This window comes from Neoarius graeffei, chromosome 9 (genome assembly GCF_027579695.1).
Source record: "Neoarius graeffei isolate fNeoGra1 chromosome 9, fNeoGra1.pri, whole genome shotgun sequence".
Classification (NCBI taxonomy): domain Eukaryota; kingdom Metazoa; phylum Chordata; class Actinopteri; order Siluriformes; family Ariidae; genus Neoarius; species Neoarius graeffei.
In genome coordinates, this window is record NC_083577.1 from 36,484,698 (window position 1) to 36,497,672 (window position 12,975).

At 39.0% G+C, this 12,975-nt stretch overlaps 1 protein-coding gene across 1 annotated transcript in view; it reads left to right on the forward strand.

Moving 5' to 3' along the window:
• The window catches only part of LOC132891628 (uncharacterized), a 46,743-nt gene that overhangs the window by 12,163 nt on the left and 21,605 nt on the right, over positions 1-12,975 (forward strand). The gene's annotated exons all lie outside the window — the stretch shown is intronic.

The following is a 12,975-nucleotide window of genomic DNA, read 5'->3' on the forward strand; positions in this document are numbered from 1 at the left end:
TAAACAAAGGGAAAATATATATATACCACGCCATGGATCCACAAAACGAGCAGAGAAGCTCCGCCACGCAGAGCGCTGGTGTGTCCCAAACCGCCTGCACAGCCGCCGCGACACCACCAAGCAACATCGCTCGGAACATCACACCAAGCGTTAAAGCACAGAGCGCTGGACAACCACGATGTAAAATGAGCAACGAGCTCACTGCAGTCCACAGCTGGGAGCGCAGGCATCACGCACAGCGAACCAAGGCCTGGAGGGAACCGACACCCAAACTATGTCCGGAGCTACACCACAACCGTCGGACAAAACACTCAAACATCAAACTGCACAAACACAGAGGAAAAAAATAGAAAAAGAAATAAAATAAAATAAAGAAGCTCCGGTTTTACTACTTTTGGGACTTGTGTGAAAATCTGATGTTTTACGTCATATTTATGCAGAAATATAGAAAATTCTAAAGGGTTCACAAACTTTCAAGCACCACTGTGTATATATACAGTGGTATGCAAAAGTTTGGGCACCCCTGTTCAAAATTGCTGTTACTGTGAACCATTAAGTAAGTTCAAGATGAAATGATCTCCAAAAGGCATAAAGTTAAAGATGACTCATTCCCTCTATATTTTAAGCAAAAACAATTTTTTTTTATTTTCATCTTTTACATTTTCAAAATGACAAAAAAAAAGGAAAAGGGCCCGAAGCAAAAGTTTGGGCACCCTGCATGGTTAGTACCTAGTAACACCCCCTTTGACAAGCATCACAGCTTGTAAACACTATTTGTAGCCAGCTAATAATCTTTCAGTTCTTACCTGGGGGATTTTCACACATTCGTCCTTGCAAAAGGCTTCCAGTTCTACAAGTTTCTTGGGCTGTCTTGCATGCACTGCTCTTTTGAGATCTATCCACAGATTTTCAATGATGTTTAGGTCAGGGGACTGTGAGGGCCAGGGCAAAACCTTCAGCTTGTGCCTCTTGAGGGATTCCATTGTAGATTTTGAGGTGTGTTTTGGATCATCGTCTTATTGTAGGACCCATCCTCTTTTTAACTTCAACTTTTTTACAGATGGTGTGATCTTTGCTTCCAGAACTTGCTGGTATTTATTTGAATCCATGCTTCCCTCGACCAGTGAAATGTGCCCTGTGCCACTGGCTGCAACACAACCCCAAAGCATGATCGATCCACACCCATGCTTCAGAGTTGGAGAGGTGTTCTTTTCCTGGAATTTGGCACCTTTTTTCTCCAAACATACCTTTGCACATTGTGGCCAAAAAGTTCTATCTTGATTTCATCAGTCCACAGGACTTGTTTCCAAAATGCATCAGGCTTATTTAGATGTTAATTTGCAAACTTCAGATGCTGAATTTTGTGGCTAGGACGCAGGAAAGATTTTCTTCTGATGACTCTCCCATGAAGGTCATATTTGTTCAGGTGTCGCTGCATAGTAGAACAGTGCATCACCACTCCAGGGTCTGCTAAATCTTTCTGAAGATCTTTTGCAGTCAAACAGGGGTTTTTATTTGTATTTCTAGCAATCCAACAAGCAGTTCTTTCAGAAAGTTTTCTTCATCTTCCAGACCTCACCTTGATCTCCACTGTTTCTGTTAACTGCCATTTCTTAACATTTACAATCTGAGGAAACAGCTACCTGAAAACATTTTACTACATTCTTGTAGCCTTCTCCTGCTTTGTGAGCATCAGTTATTTTATTATTCAGAATGCAAGGGAGTTGCTTAGAGGAGCCCATGGCTGTTGATTTTAGCGACAAGTTTGAAGAGTCAGAATTTATCTGCCACCTCTTGAACTGCTGTGCCTCGGCATTGTCCGTAGTGAAAGTGTATTGCCCAGTTCCCACTTCCTGTCTCTCGGCTTCACCAACAGCATCCAGAGGAGAGACGGATCAATACGTCTGGAAAGTTGGTGTCGCTGCAGGGGATGCCAGATGAAGGGTCGAGCTGCTCCAACATCTGCCTTCGGGTCCCTCCCTCCTGATTTGATTTCAGGGTTTACTCCCTTAGCCTTTGTCTAAAGAGACATGACCTACAAGGCAGCAGGTGGGTTTGATTTTCGGAGTCGCCTTCTCCTAGCCTTTGCCTTGAATAGTAAGCCCTACAAGGCAGCAGGGGGACTGATTGGTGAGTGCCAGGGCGTGTCCACACACTGGTGGGCCTGCACATTGCACCTCTGGGGCTCAGCCTGCTCCGAGATCCCTCATCGTTCAGCGTTACCCATGGCGTGCCAACTAGGAGGCACTGTGAGAGTCTTGGTGTCGTAGCTGTAAAACCATCAGGAGAGAGGGCTTATGCAATTGGCCTCTCTTTTCGCTCGTGGAGCTAGATAGTGGCTGCAGCTGGAAGCAGAATGACAGGCACATACGCACACAACTACAACACTACAGCACACATGCATAATCGCCACAACACAAATATGTACAGTGAAGTAAAAATGGGACATTTGATTTTAATCCTGCTGTGATTCCTTATAACTCTGTGTTGTCGGTTAAGTAAAGAAGCTGTGTGGATGGCATTAAGCTTGCGGTACATATGCAGGTTTTTTTTTTTTGCACAGAATCAGCTATAATTGTGAGGACCAGGCCAGCCGTTCAACGATAGCGGTCGAGCAGGCCACTTAAATTATCAACTTTATTTATACCTACCATTCAAATAACATTAAGCATTAAGGCCTTGGCAAGGTGACCGTCTCTACTTAAAATGGGGCAGGATACACCGTGAAAAAAAATGCCAGCAGTAATGTTTTTTGACTGACGCTAGCCACAGGCTGACCCAAAGGTTTGGTAGGGTCTAGCTAAAGTTACAGATCTGGCGCTAGAATTTGTTAGCTTATAAGTCGTCTAACTTAATTTCTTTACAAGGCTCTTAACACACTACAGTAACTTCAGTTAACACGATAAACGTCTGATTAATTCTGGTTTTCAACAATAAGCAAAAAAATAATTTAATATTAAGTGTCGAAGGCGCTCAGCTCAGACCTGGTTCAGACTGGTTTGGACCAGACTTCTTGCTGCAAAATGTTCCCACAATGCACTTGGGGTGCATATACAGTACCTCATAGTGTTGGGTGTTGAATGGAAAAGAGTAAAGATAACCAGGTTTGTTTTGTTGAGATTGTGAACGTAAGAAGATTGACTTGCATTACTTAATTATTCTTGTTGAGAAAAATAATTTTGTTTCTAACAAACACAAATTGATTCAAAACTAGATATATATTTGTGTAAACATACAAACTTGAATTTTTGTTAATATCACAAATTCTAATTGTTAAATTTACTTCAGATTAATTTTTTTCAGTGTGTCCCAACGTTGTTGAAACGTGTTGATATTAGATTCATCAAATTTTATACTGTATACAGTATATTACCGATAAAGAGACTGGCAAATACTTATTTTAACAAAGCTTAAAAATAATAAAACACATTTTTGAAAATGTACAATGTATATGAAATCACTATATTGTCAGCATTTGCATTCCAGCAAATAGCTGTGACCAGTTATTTAAAAAAAAAAGGATTTTAGTCTTTTTTTAAGGCTCACATATATTCCTAAATCCCTCCTTACAGCTCTCTAAAACATATTTTATTCCAGAGATACAAATACATTACAGTCACCTGTAATAAGGAGAGCAGCCTCTTCTGCAATATTTATTTCAGTATATTTAATTTGCGCGAGCAGCACTGGTACAAATTGTTACTCTCAGGAGCTTTGTACTTTATTATTATTATTATTATAACACTTTTTTTTTTTAGGATGCTATTTTAGGATGCTCCCTCAGTTTTCAACCAATCCTCACCAAATTTCACATGAAGGATACCTCTGGGCTGAATTACATTGCTATGACTTATGGTGGTGATCCAGATCACTGAACTGGAATGATATCCTGAAAAACAGGACTCATTCATTCATTCATTCATTCATTCATTCATTCATTCATTCAGTCAGTCAGTCATTTACAACCAGAGGTGGACAAAGTCCCCAACTTCATTACTTAAGTCAAAGTACAAATCCCGCTGGTTAAATGTTACTCCGATACAAGTGAAAGTTGTCCAGTCAATTTTTTACTTAAGTTAAAGTACTGTAGTACTTGCTTTTAAAAATACTTAAGTATTAAAAGTACATTTTCTGTCAACTCATCGTTGTATTATTGCCACGACACTTACAAAACCTAATGCTTTTACCAAAGACAGAAATGTGAATTTACAAAATGAACGCATGCTGTGCCATTATGGTGGTTTAACATTAAGCTAGCTAGTCGGTGAAAAGAGCTACTCTTTTCAAACTCAAAATCGTATTGGGTAGCTAACACTACTAGAAAAGAGAGATTTCTACGTTTTTTATTTGGCAAGATTGTTAAAACATATTTCTGAAAGGACTTCAGATAAGTTCGCGTAACTCCATTTTTACATGCTAACTAACAGTGTCCAAGTTAACTAGCTATGTGTAAACATTAGCCATGGACAAGGCTATGGCAGCTTGGCGGGCAAATCCATAGAAAGTCATTTGACTAACCAGACTGCATAGCTATTGCAATGTTATTGCTAGCTCTAAAAGCACAGACAACTTCGTTGCAAGCTTTCTCTTGCAATAAAACGTTTACAGACTTCAATATCCTTCTGCAGGTTGAATGGCGAGTTTTCGGCAAACGTTTAAAACGAAACTACTCTTGATGAATGGAATGAATTAATGTATTTATTTTATTTATTTATTTTTGAACATATATAAAAATGTATGTAACTATTTGTACATACAAAAGAGAGAAAATGAGAAATAAAAAAAAATAACATTAAGAGCCAAGACATTACAAAACACCGCACATTGTTCGAAAAAGGAGTGGGAAGAAGTACAATACTTTTTTTAAATTTCCCACCCCTTTTTAACTACCCCGAAATCCAAACTACATTAATACACCTATAAAAATATATACCATATATACACTTCATAAATATCTATATAAATATATACTACATACCATATATACACTTCATAAATATCTATATAAATATAATTACAAAATAAATATCTACTACATACCTATCCCTGTAAATATAAATATATAAACTATCCCCATAAATATATATACCATATACTAAGTTAGTTCTCATATAACAATCAACCCTATTCTATTTATAGATTTATCCCTCATCATCCTCCGTTAACATACTTCCTCCTCCATATGTTTAAAAATATTTTGTTGTACCTTTTTTTTTTAAACAGATTTATATTTGCACTTTGTTTTATTTCTGTCTCCAGTCTGTTCCATAAAGTCACCCCACAGCTCAATATGCACATGCTTTTCATATTTGTTCAAACCTTTGGTTTTTAAAATTTAGGTCTCCCCTTAGATTATATCCCCCCTCTCTCTCACTAAACATTCCTTGTATATTTTTCGGCAATAGATTATTTCTCGCTTTGTACATTTGTGCTGTTCTGAATTTGACCAGATCCATAAATTTCAACATGTGTGATTTTATGAATAGTGAGTTTGTGTGATCTGTATCCTGTTTTGTTTATTGTCCTTATTGCTCTTTTCTGTATTGTACATATCGGCTGCAGAGTGGTTTTGTAGGTGTTTCCCCAGACTTCGACACAGTAAGTCAGATATGGCAAAAATAACGAGTAATATAGAGTACGCAACGATTTGCAATCAAGAATGTTTTGTTTTCCACAGAATTGCCGAGCACTTTGCCAGTTTTGCTCGTATGTATCCTACATGAGGTTTCCAGCAGACTTTATGATCCAAAATCACACCAAGAAATTTAATTTCCTGTACCATTTCTATCTTAGTATTGTCGATTATCAATTCTACATTACAATCTATTTTGTGTTTCCCAAACAACATGATCTTTGTTTTGCTTAGATTTAATGATAAATTATTTTTGTCAAACCATAGTTTGTTTATTTCAGTTGTGATCGTCTCCAAAGTCTGCTGCAAATTCTCACCGGAACAGAAAACATTGGTGTCGTCTGCAAACAAAACAAATTTCAGTACTTGCGAAACTCTACATATGTCATTGATATATGAATAATTTTGGACCTAATATTGACCCCTGTGGTACCCCGCATGTAATGTTCATGAAATCAGATTTATGGTCACCTATCTTCACAAACTGTTGCCTGTTTCTTAGATAGCTCGACAGCCAGCTCCACCCAACTCCCCTAAGGCTGCTGGGCCATAGAAGGTTCACGCTGCACGCTGCATGCTGCACACTACACGCTACACGCGTGTAAAGAAAAGTGGACAAACGTAGCATGACTTGCTCTGGGCCATAGAACGGCGTTCACGTTGCACGCTGCACGCTGCACACTTCACGCGTGAAGCGTGAAATGAACATGCACACTTTTTTCTAGGCGTGAAGATGGAAATTCCAGTCAATGCATGCGGTCACCGCCGCGCCAGCCAATCAGAACGGGTCTAGGGAGATAACGCTATGCTTTCAGGGGAAAACTTCAGAAAAAAATATAATTGAATGGTATAATTGAAAAATAGTTCTTCATCGGGATTGTCAAGCAGATTATAGAATGTTCGGTGAAATTCACCACGGGTTTCTCTCAGAAGGAAGTGTTCTCGGCTCCAAATTCTGTTCCTTTTTCTCTTCCTCTGTCTCAGTAAAAGCAGAATGAGGCAATCGTCGTCATCCGAAGAGTCCATATTGTTGGTTACTCGGTCAAAGTAGAACAGACGCAACACGTGAACATCCAAGCATGAAGTTTAATGGCCCAGGGTCCGGTTCTTCACGTGAACGTGTAGCGTGCAGCATGCAGCGTGCAGCGTGAACCTTCTATGGCCCAGCAGCCTAACACCACACTTTTCTAGTTTACTTAATAATATACTGTGATCAATGGTATCGAATGCTTTTTTTTAGGTCCACAAATACTCCAATTGCTATTTATTTTATTGTCTATACAGTTTGTGATTTCCTCTATTAGTTCCATTAGTGCCATTGATGTTGATCTGTCCGTTCTGAATCCATATTGACTGTCCGTAAGGAGGTTGTGTTTTTCAATGAATTTGTCCAGTCTATCTGAAAAAAGTTTTTCGAGTATTTTGGAGAATTGGGGGAGTAAAGAAACAGGCCTGTAGTTTGTGAAATGGTGTCTATCTCCGGTTTTAAACAATAGTATCACTTTTGCAATTTTCATTTTGTTTGGAAATGTACCTGATTGAAAAGATAAATTGCAGATGTGGGTGAGTGGTTTCACAATTCCCTCAATAACTGTCTTTACTGTCAATATGTCTATATCATTCCAGTCTGCAGAGGTTTTGTTTTTACATTTTCTTACAATTTGCATAATTTCTTCATCAGTTGCAGTTAGAAAAATTGTACTTGGATTTCTTTCCCCCATATCTTCTATGTTCCCACATTGTGTTGTCTCGGGTTCCTTTATTTTTGCCGCTAAATCTGGTCCCACATTTATAAAGAATTGGTTAAAACCATTCACCACATCCTCCATATTATTTATTGTCTTGTCATTTTCAGTGTAGTACTCCGGGTAATTTGTAGTTTTGGATCCATTTCTCACAATACCATTTAGTACAGTCCATATACCTTTAATATTGTTTTTATTTTTCTCCACTAATTTATTATAATAGTCTTTCCTACATATCCTCATAATATTAGTTAATTTATTTTTATATTTTTTATATTTTTCCTCTGCCTCTATAGTTCAATGCTTTAAGAATTGTCTGTATAATATATTTTTCTTTTTGCAGGCATTTTGTAGCCCCTTGGTGACCCACGAACTATTTGTATATTTATGTATATTACTGTATTTCTTTATAGGACAATTTTTATTATATAGCTCATTGAATATTATTAAAACTTCCTCATATGCTTTATCAACATCTTCTTTTTCTTTATAAACTACATTCCAGTCCTGTATCATTAAGTCATTTTTTAGTGCAATCATGGTTTCTTCAGTTTTCACTCTTATATATTTATAATTTTTAGTATCCTTTTTCTTGCTATAATATACATTAATTCATTCTTGCTGTAATATACATTAAAAATAGGTAGGTGGTCACTGATGTCTGTTAATAGTAGTCCACTCTATATTATTTTCCAGGATATTAGTAAATATATTATCAATTAAAGTGGTGCTGTGAGAAGTGATCCTGCTTGGTCTGGTAATAGTTGGATACAGTCCCATACTGAACATTTGAGTTAATGAACTCTTGTCATTTTATGTTTCTTATGATTTAAGAGGTCGATGTTAAAATCACCACAGATGTACATGACCTTCTGTGTTGATTTTATAAACATACTTTCCATCCAGTCTATAAAAACTTCTATGCTTGATCCAGGAGATCTGTATATACAACTCACCGTTATATTCATTTTTTGACAACATATTTCTACTGTAATACACTCCATCCAATCAACAGCTACCGTCATTTTATTATTAATTTTATATTCCAAACTATTATCAACATATATTGCCACTCCCCCTCCTCTTTTATTCTTTCTGTTGATATAATTAAGTTCATACCTGTTTAGCTCAAAATCTATTCCCAACTCATCATTGATCCAAGTTTCTGATATGGCTATTATATTGAATGGAGTATTGAACTGACTGAGATATTCCTTCATTTTATGGAAATTGGCATACAGACTTCTGGTATTGAAATGAATAATTGATATCTTATTTCCTTCTCTGATCATTGCATTGTATTGATTTTCAGTGTAATACCGGCAGTTGATATTGATGTTGCTGAAAAGATTATTTTCCGGATCAATATTATTTTCCATATCTTGTGTTTTATGCTCAGTATAAAGGGAAGTGTCCAGTTCTTGTGTCCAGTGTCCCGTCCTTGTGTCATGATTGTAAGTTGCTTTGATCGGCTCCCTCAGAATTTGTCCAGTTCCCCAATATCTCGGATGACCAGGATCTTGGCCTCTTCTGGAGATCCTTTCAGCTTTATGAATATTTTGCAGTTTTGTGTCCAAGCGTTTTGGATTTTCCCCTGTTTCCTCAGGAGTCTCGCCTTTCTTGCAATGTCTGCATTTTTTTTTTTTTAGTTAAGTGCTCATTTAGAAAAATGTCCGAGCCTTTAACTTGCTTTAACAATTGCATTTTATACTTTCTGTTGGCAAATCTTATTATTATAGCCGGTTTGTCTGTGTTGCTTCTCTGTGGGAGAGGGTGACATGCTTCGATGTTTGAACTTTTTACCTCTATCCCTTTGGAGTGCAGGAATGCTAACACCTGTTGCTCCACAGAGTTAGCATCCTCCTCGTTCTGCTCCTCTCCGTCTCCTCTCGCCACTGCTCCAGCATATGACCGGGGTTTAATCTGCAGTCCGGTCACAATGATGTTATTTATCCGAATGTATTGCTCCAGATCCTTCACTCGGTTCTCGAGAAAGGTGATCCTCTTTGCCTTCTCCGTGTTCTGCAGCCGCAGAACTTTGACCTCTTCCACCAGGTCCAGGATGGTCTTCTGCTGCATCCTGACAGCAGAGATTTCCTTACCCAGAAAGTCGAGGGATTTTCTGATGTCCTCAATCTCCTCGACTGTAGGCGCTCTCTTCGGGGGCATTGCGTTTGTTATGCAGCCCACAGGTAGCTCTCGGCCTGCTCCCGCACAGCCTCTCAGCCCGCTCTCGCGCAGCCTCGCTCTCGCGCAGCCTCTCAGCCCGCTCTCTCATCATTCAGTTTATTCCTTTCAGTAAACTGAAACAGGGGTTCTAGGTATGACCATGGGTGTTCATTCCCCAGAAGAACTGCCTCCTTCCATTCTGCCATCAACTGATCATGTTAAATAATGCTGCGGAGAAATCACTGAACTTGATTTTATCCAGACTATGGACGTGATGTGACCCTAGTGATTACTGACAGGCTGTCTCAATGTCACCTGTGAAAAAAACCAATCACGTTTTAGAAAAAAAACCCATCCCCTTTCAAAGCTACTTCATAGTAACGAGTAACAAGGACCTTGATAGAAATGTAGTGGAGTGAAAAGTACGATGTTTGTTTGTCTTTCAAATGTAGTGAAGTTAGTCATAAGTTTCCAAAAAAAAGCTCCAAGTACAGTTACTCAAAGTGTACTTAAGTACAGTACTCAAGTAAATATACTTTGTTACTGTCCACCTCTGTTTATACCATAACTCTGTCAATTTTCATGATTGAAAAAAATACATTTTTTAAATTTTATTCATGGCAGCAGGGTCCAACTTTTCCTAACTAAGCATCATACTCTATCTCTTATTGTTCTGGATCTATAGGGTACAGTGACCAGACGTCCTGGTTTGTAACAGCTACAGTAGCACAAATTACTATGACTTTAGTCACAGTCTCTATCAAGTGTTTTTTGCACTTGTATAATAATCAGTGAATTTGTAAACCCAGAATTTTTTTTTTCACCCTGATCAAATCACACAGTTTTGTTCAACAATAACTTGACCTTGCAACATTCAATGAAGGTGAACATTCAGAACAAGAACTTTTGCAAAATGGTTTCAGGGGAAGTTCCTTTACAACAATTGTATTTTGTGCTATTAACACCTCATAATTCAGTCACTTTGACCCATATCCCGAGCCAAGTTATACATACACAGTGAAAATATAATGCCAACATTCCACACATGGATAGAACTAACAACAAAACTTATAGTGAGCTATGTAGCAAATGAATGCTTGGGCAGTTTAAGCTTCATACTGTCTGTGTGGAAACGTGCTTGAAGATCTGTTGCTCCACATCTGTGTCTGGGGGTTTCATTTTTTTATAAAATGAGATATTAAAGCATATACGCAGAGCCATAGCCTCACTTTTATTTATAAATGCTTTGAGACCTCAAGAATGGCACAGGAATAGTTTTAAGCGTTAACAATAAATCTAATATGGTAATTTTCATGATTAAAGTGATTCATATAGGTAGCGGTCTGAATGAATGACCTTGACGTCCGTAACGTCACAGCAGGAAGTCTATCGGTCTCATCGCCATTTCCGCTATACTAAAATACAGAGCTAACTGCAACTTCGATCCTCCATTCTGAGTTAATTTATTGCCATGCCACGTAGATGTGTTGCTGCACCCCCCAGCAACACGACAGAAGGTGGATTTGCGTTGCATTCATGGTCCACGAATGTTCAAACTGCGAAGATTTGGACGCGTTTTGCGAGAAGTTCACAGGCACATTGGGCGCCAATGAAGTGGTCTCTCCTCTGCTCTGCATATTTTACTGAAGACTCGTACAAAACCTCTGATCTGTTGAGGAGCGTTGGCTATAAGCCCGTATTGAAAGAGGGTGCAGTATCAACAATTAAAGGAAAACTACAAGAAAAGGAAAGTATTTTGTTTTATTTTATTTTATTTTTTTTAAAAAGCAAAGTTCAGTTGCGCCAGTCCTCCCAGAATAAGCCGAGGGTTGTTGCTAAAACCTGGGATGGAACTGGACGTGACTTATCGCTTGGGCAGTGACCTCCCCGCGGTTGTTGTTAAAACCGGTGACGTCCTGTCCCAGGTTTTAGTAATTGCCTGAGCTGAGCAGTAATGGCGGAGTACACAGTATGGACAAAATAGAGAATGAATGGACCAGCCATCCTATTTCTAAACTGAACATTGCTGCCATCTTGCCCTTATGTGGAAGAAGTGAATGAACGGAGAACTGAACATACAATTGAAAGTCAGATTGTTTCAAAACAATCGGTCACAAGATCAGCCTTCAAGAAGCGAGAACACAGACAGGTAAGCTCCGAATCTCATTTGGATACAAAACAACACGTTGTTTACCTGCATTTAGATTAGTACATGTAACTTGTATTGTCTGTTTAAGTTACCGGTATAAGATTTATTTAATTTGCTTCAGAATGTAATTGTCTCAGTTCATCTGATTTATTTAATTAGCCTTTTATGTTTTATCAGTGAAAATGCATGCATGTACATGTTGCATAAGTTATAACACCCATCCTGTTTTAATGAGAGTCAACCCACGATCAATGAAGTTAAATCAGTCTTAGTTGAGCAAGTCGGTAACGGTGTTTCTTACTTTCACCATAAATTTTTATTTATATGACTTTGGTCTATAGCTGTCAAAGGCCTCGGCCTTAAAACCAGTTACCGCTGTGACGTCACGCACTCAGGGCTGGCTGGCTCAGCGGGGCAACTCGAATGCCAACTTTGCGGTCGATTTTAACTCTCCAAAAATATATATATTTTTTTTTTATTCCCATTTATGCAGCATACAAGAGTCAAGGATGGAGATACTATCCACTCAGAAATTTATTTAAAAATAAAGGTTCTGCAGGGCGGCACGGTGGTGTAGTGGTTAGCGCTGTCGCCTCACAGCAAGAAGGTCCTGGGTTCGAGCCCCGGGGCCGGCGAGGGCCTTTCTGTGTGGAGTTTGCATGTTCTCCCCGTGTCCGCGTGGGTTTCCTCCGGGTGCTCCGGTTTCCCCCACAGTCCAAAGACATGCAGGTGAGGTTAACTGGTGACTCTAAATTGACCGTAGGTGTGAATGTGAGTGTGAATGGTTGTCTGTGTCTATGTGTCAGCCCTGCGATGACCTGGCGACTTGTCCAGGGTGTACCCCGCCTTTCGCCCGTAGTCAGCTGGGATGGGCTCCGGCTTGCCTGCGACCCTGTAGAACAGGATAAAGCGGCTACAGATAATGAGATGAGATGAGGTTCTGCATATCTGCTTTAAAGACTGCAACTCCAGAAACAAACCCAGGAGTGGCTATGTGGTGACAGTTGCAGCATGTCACAACACTGTTTTATAGCATAGGGATTTCTGAAGTTTCCTAAACCTGTCATGACTTTTCTAACAGGGATGAGGTGCCTCCATCGGTTGACATTCCCCAAGTGTGGTTGATATTTTTCATGTACTGGAGTCCTGTAAGGCCTGTCCATAGGAGCCCATGCAAGATGCTGATCTGAAATTGGTCTCTCTGCCTCTTTTAATGATCAGTGTAATATGTCCGTGATGTGGGTGGAGTACAGAAGCATGGCAGGCGAGAGATTAACGTT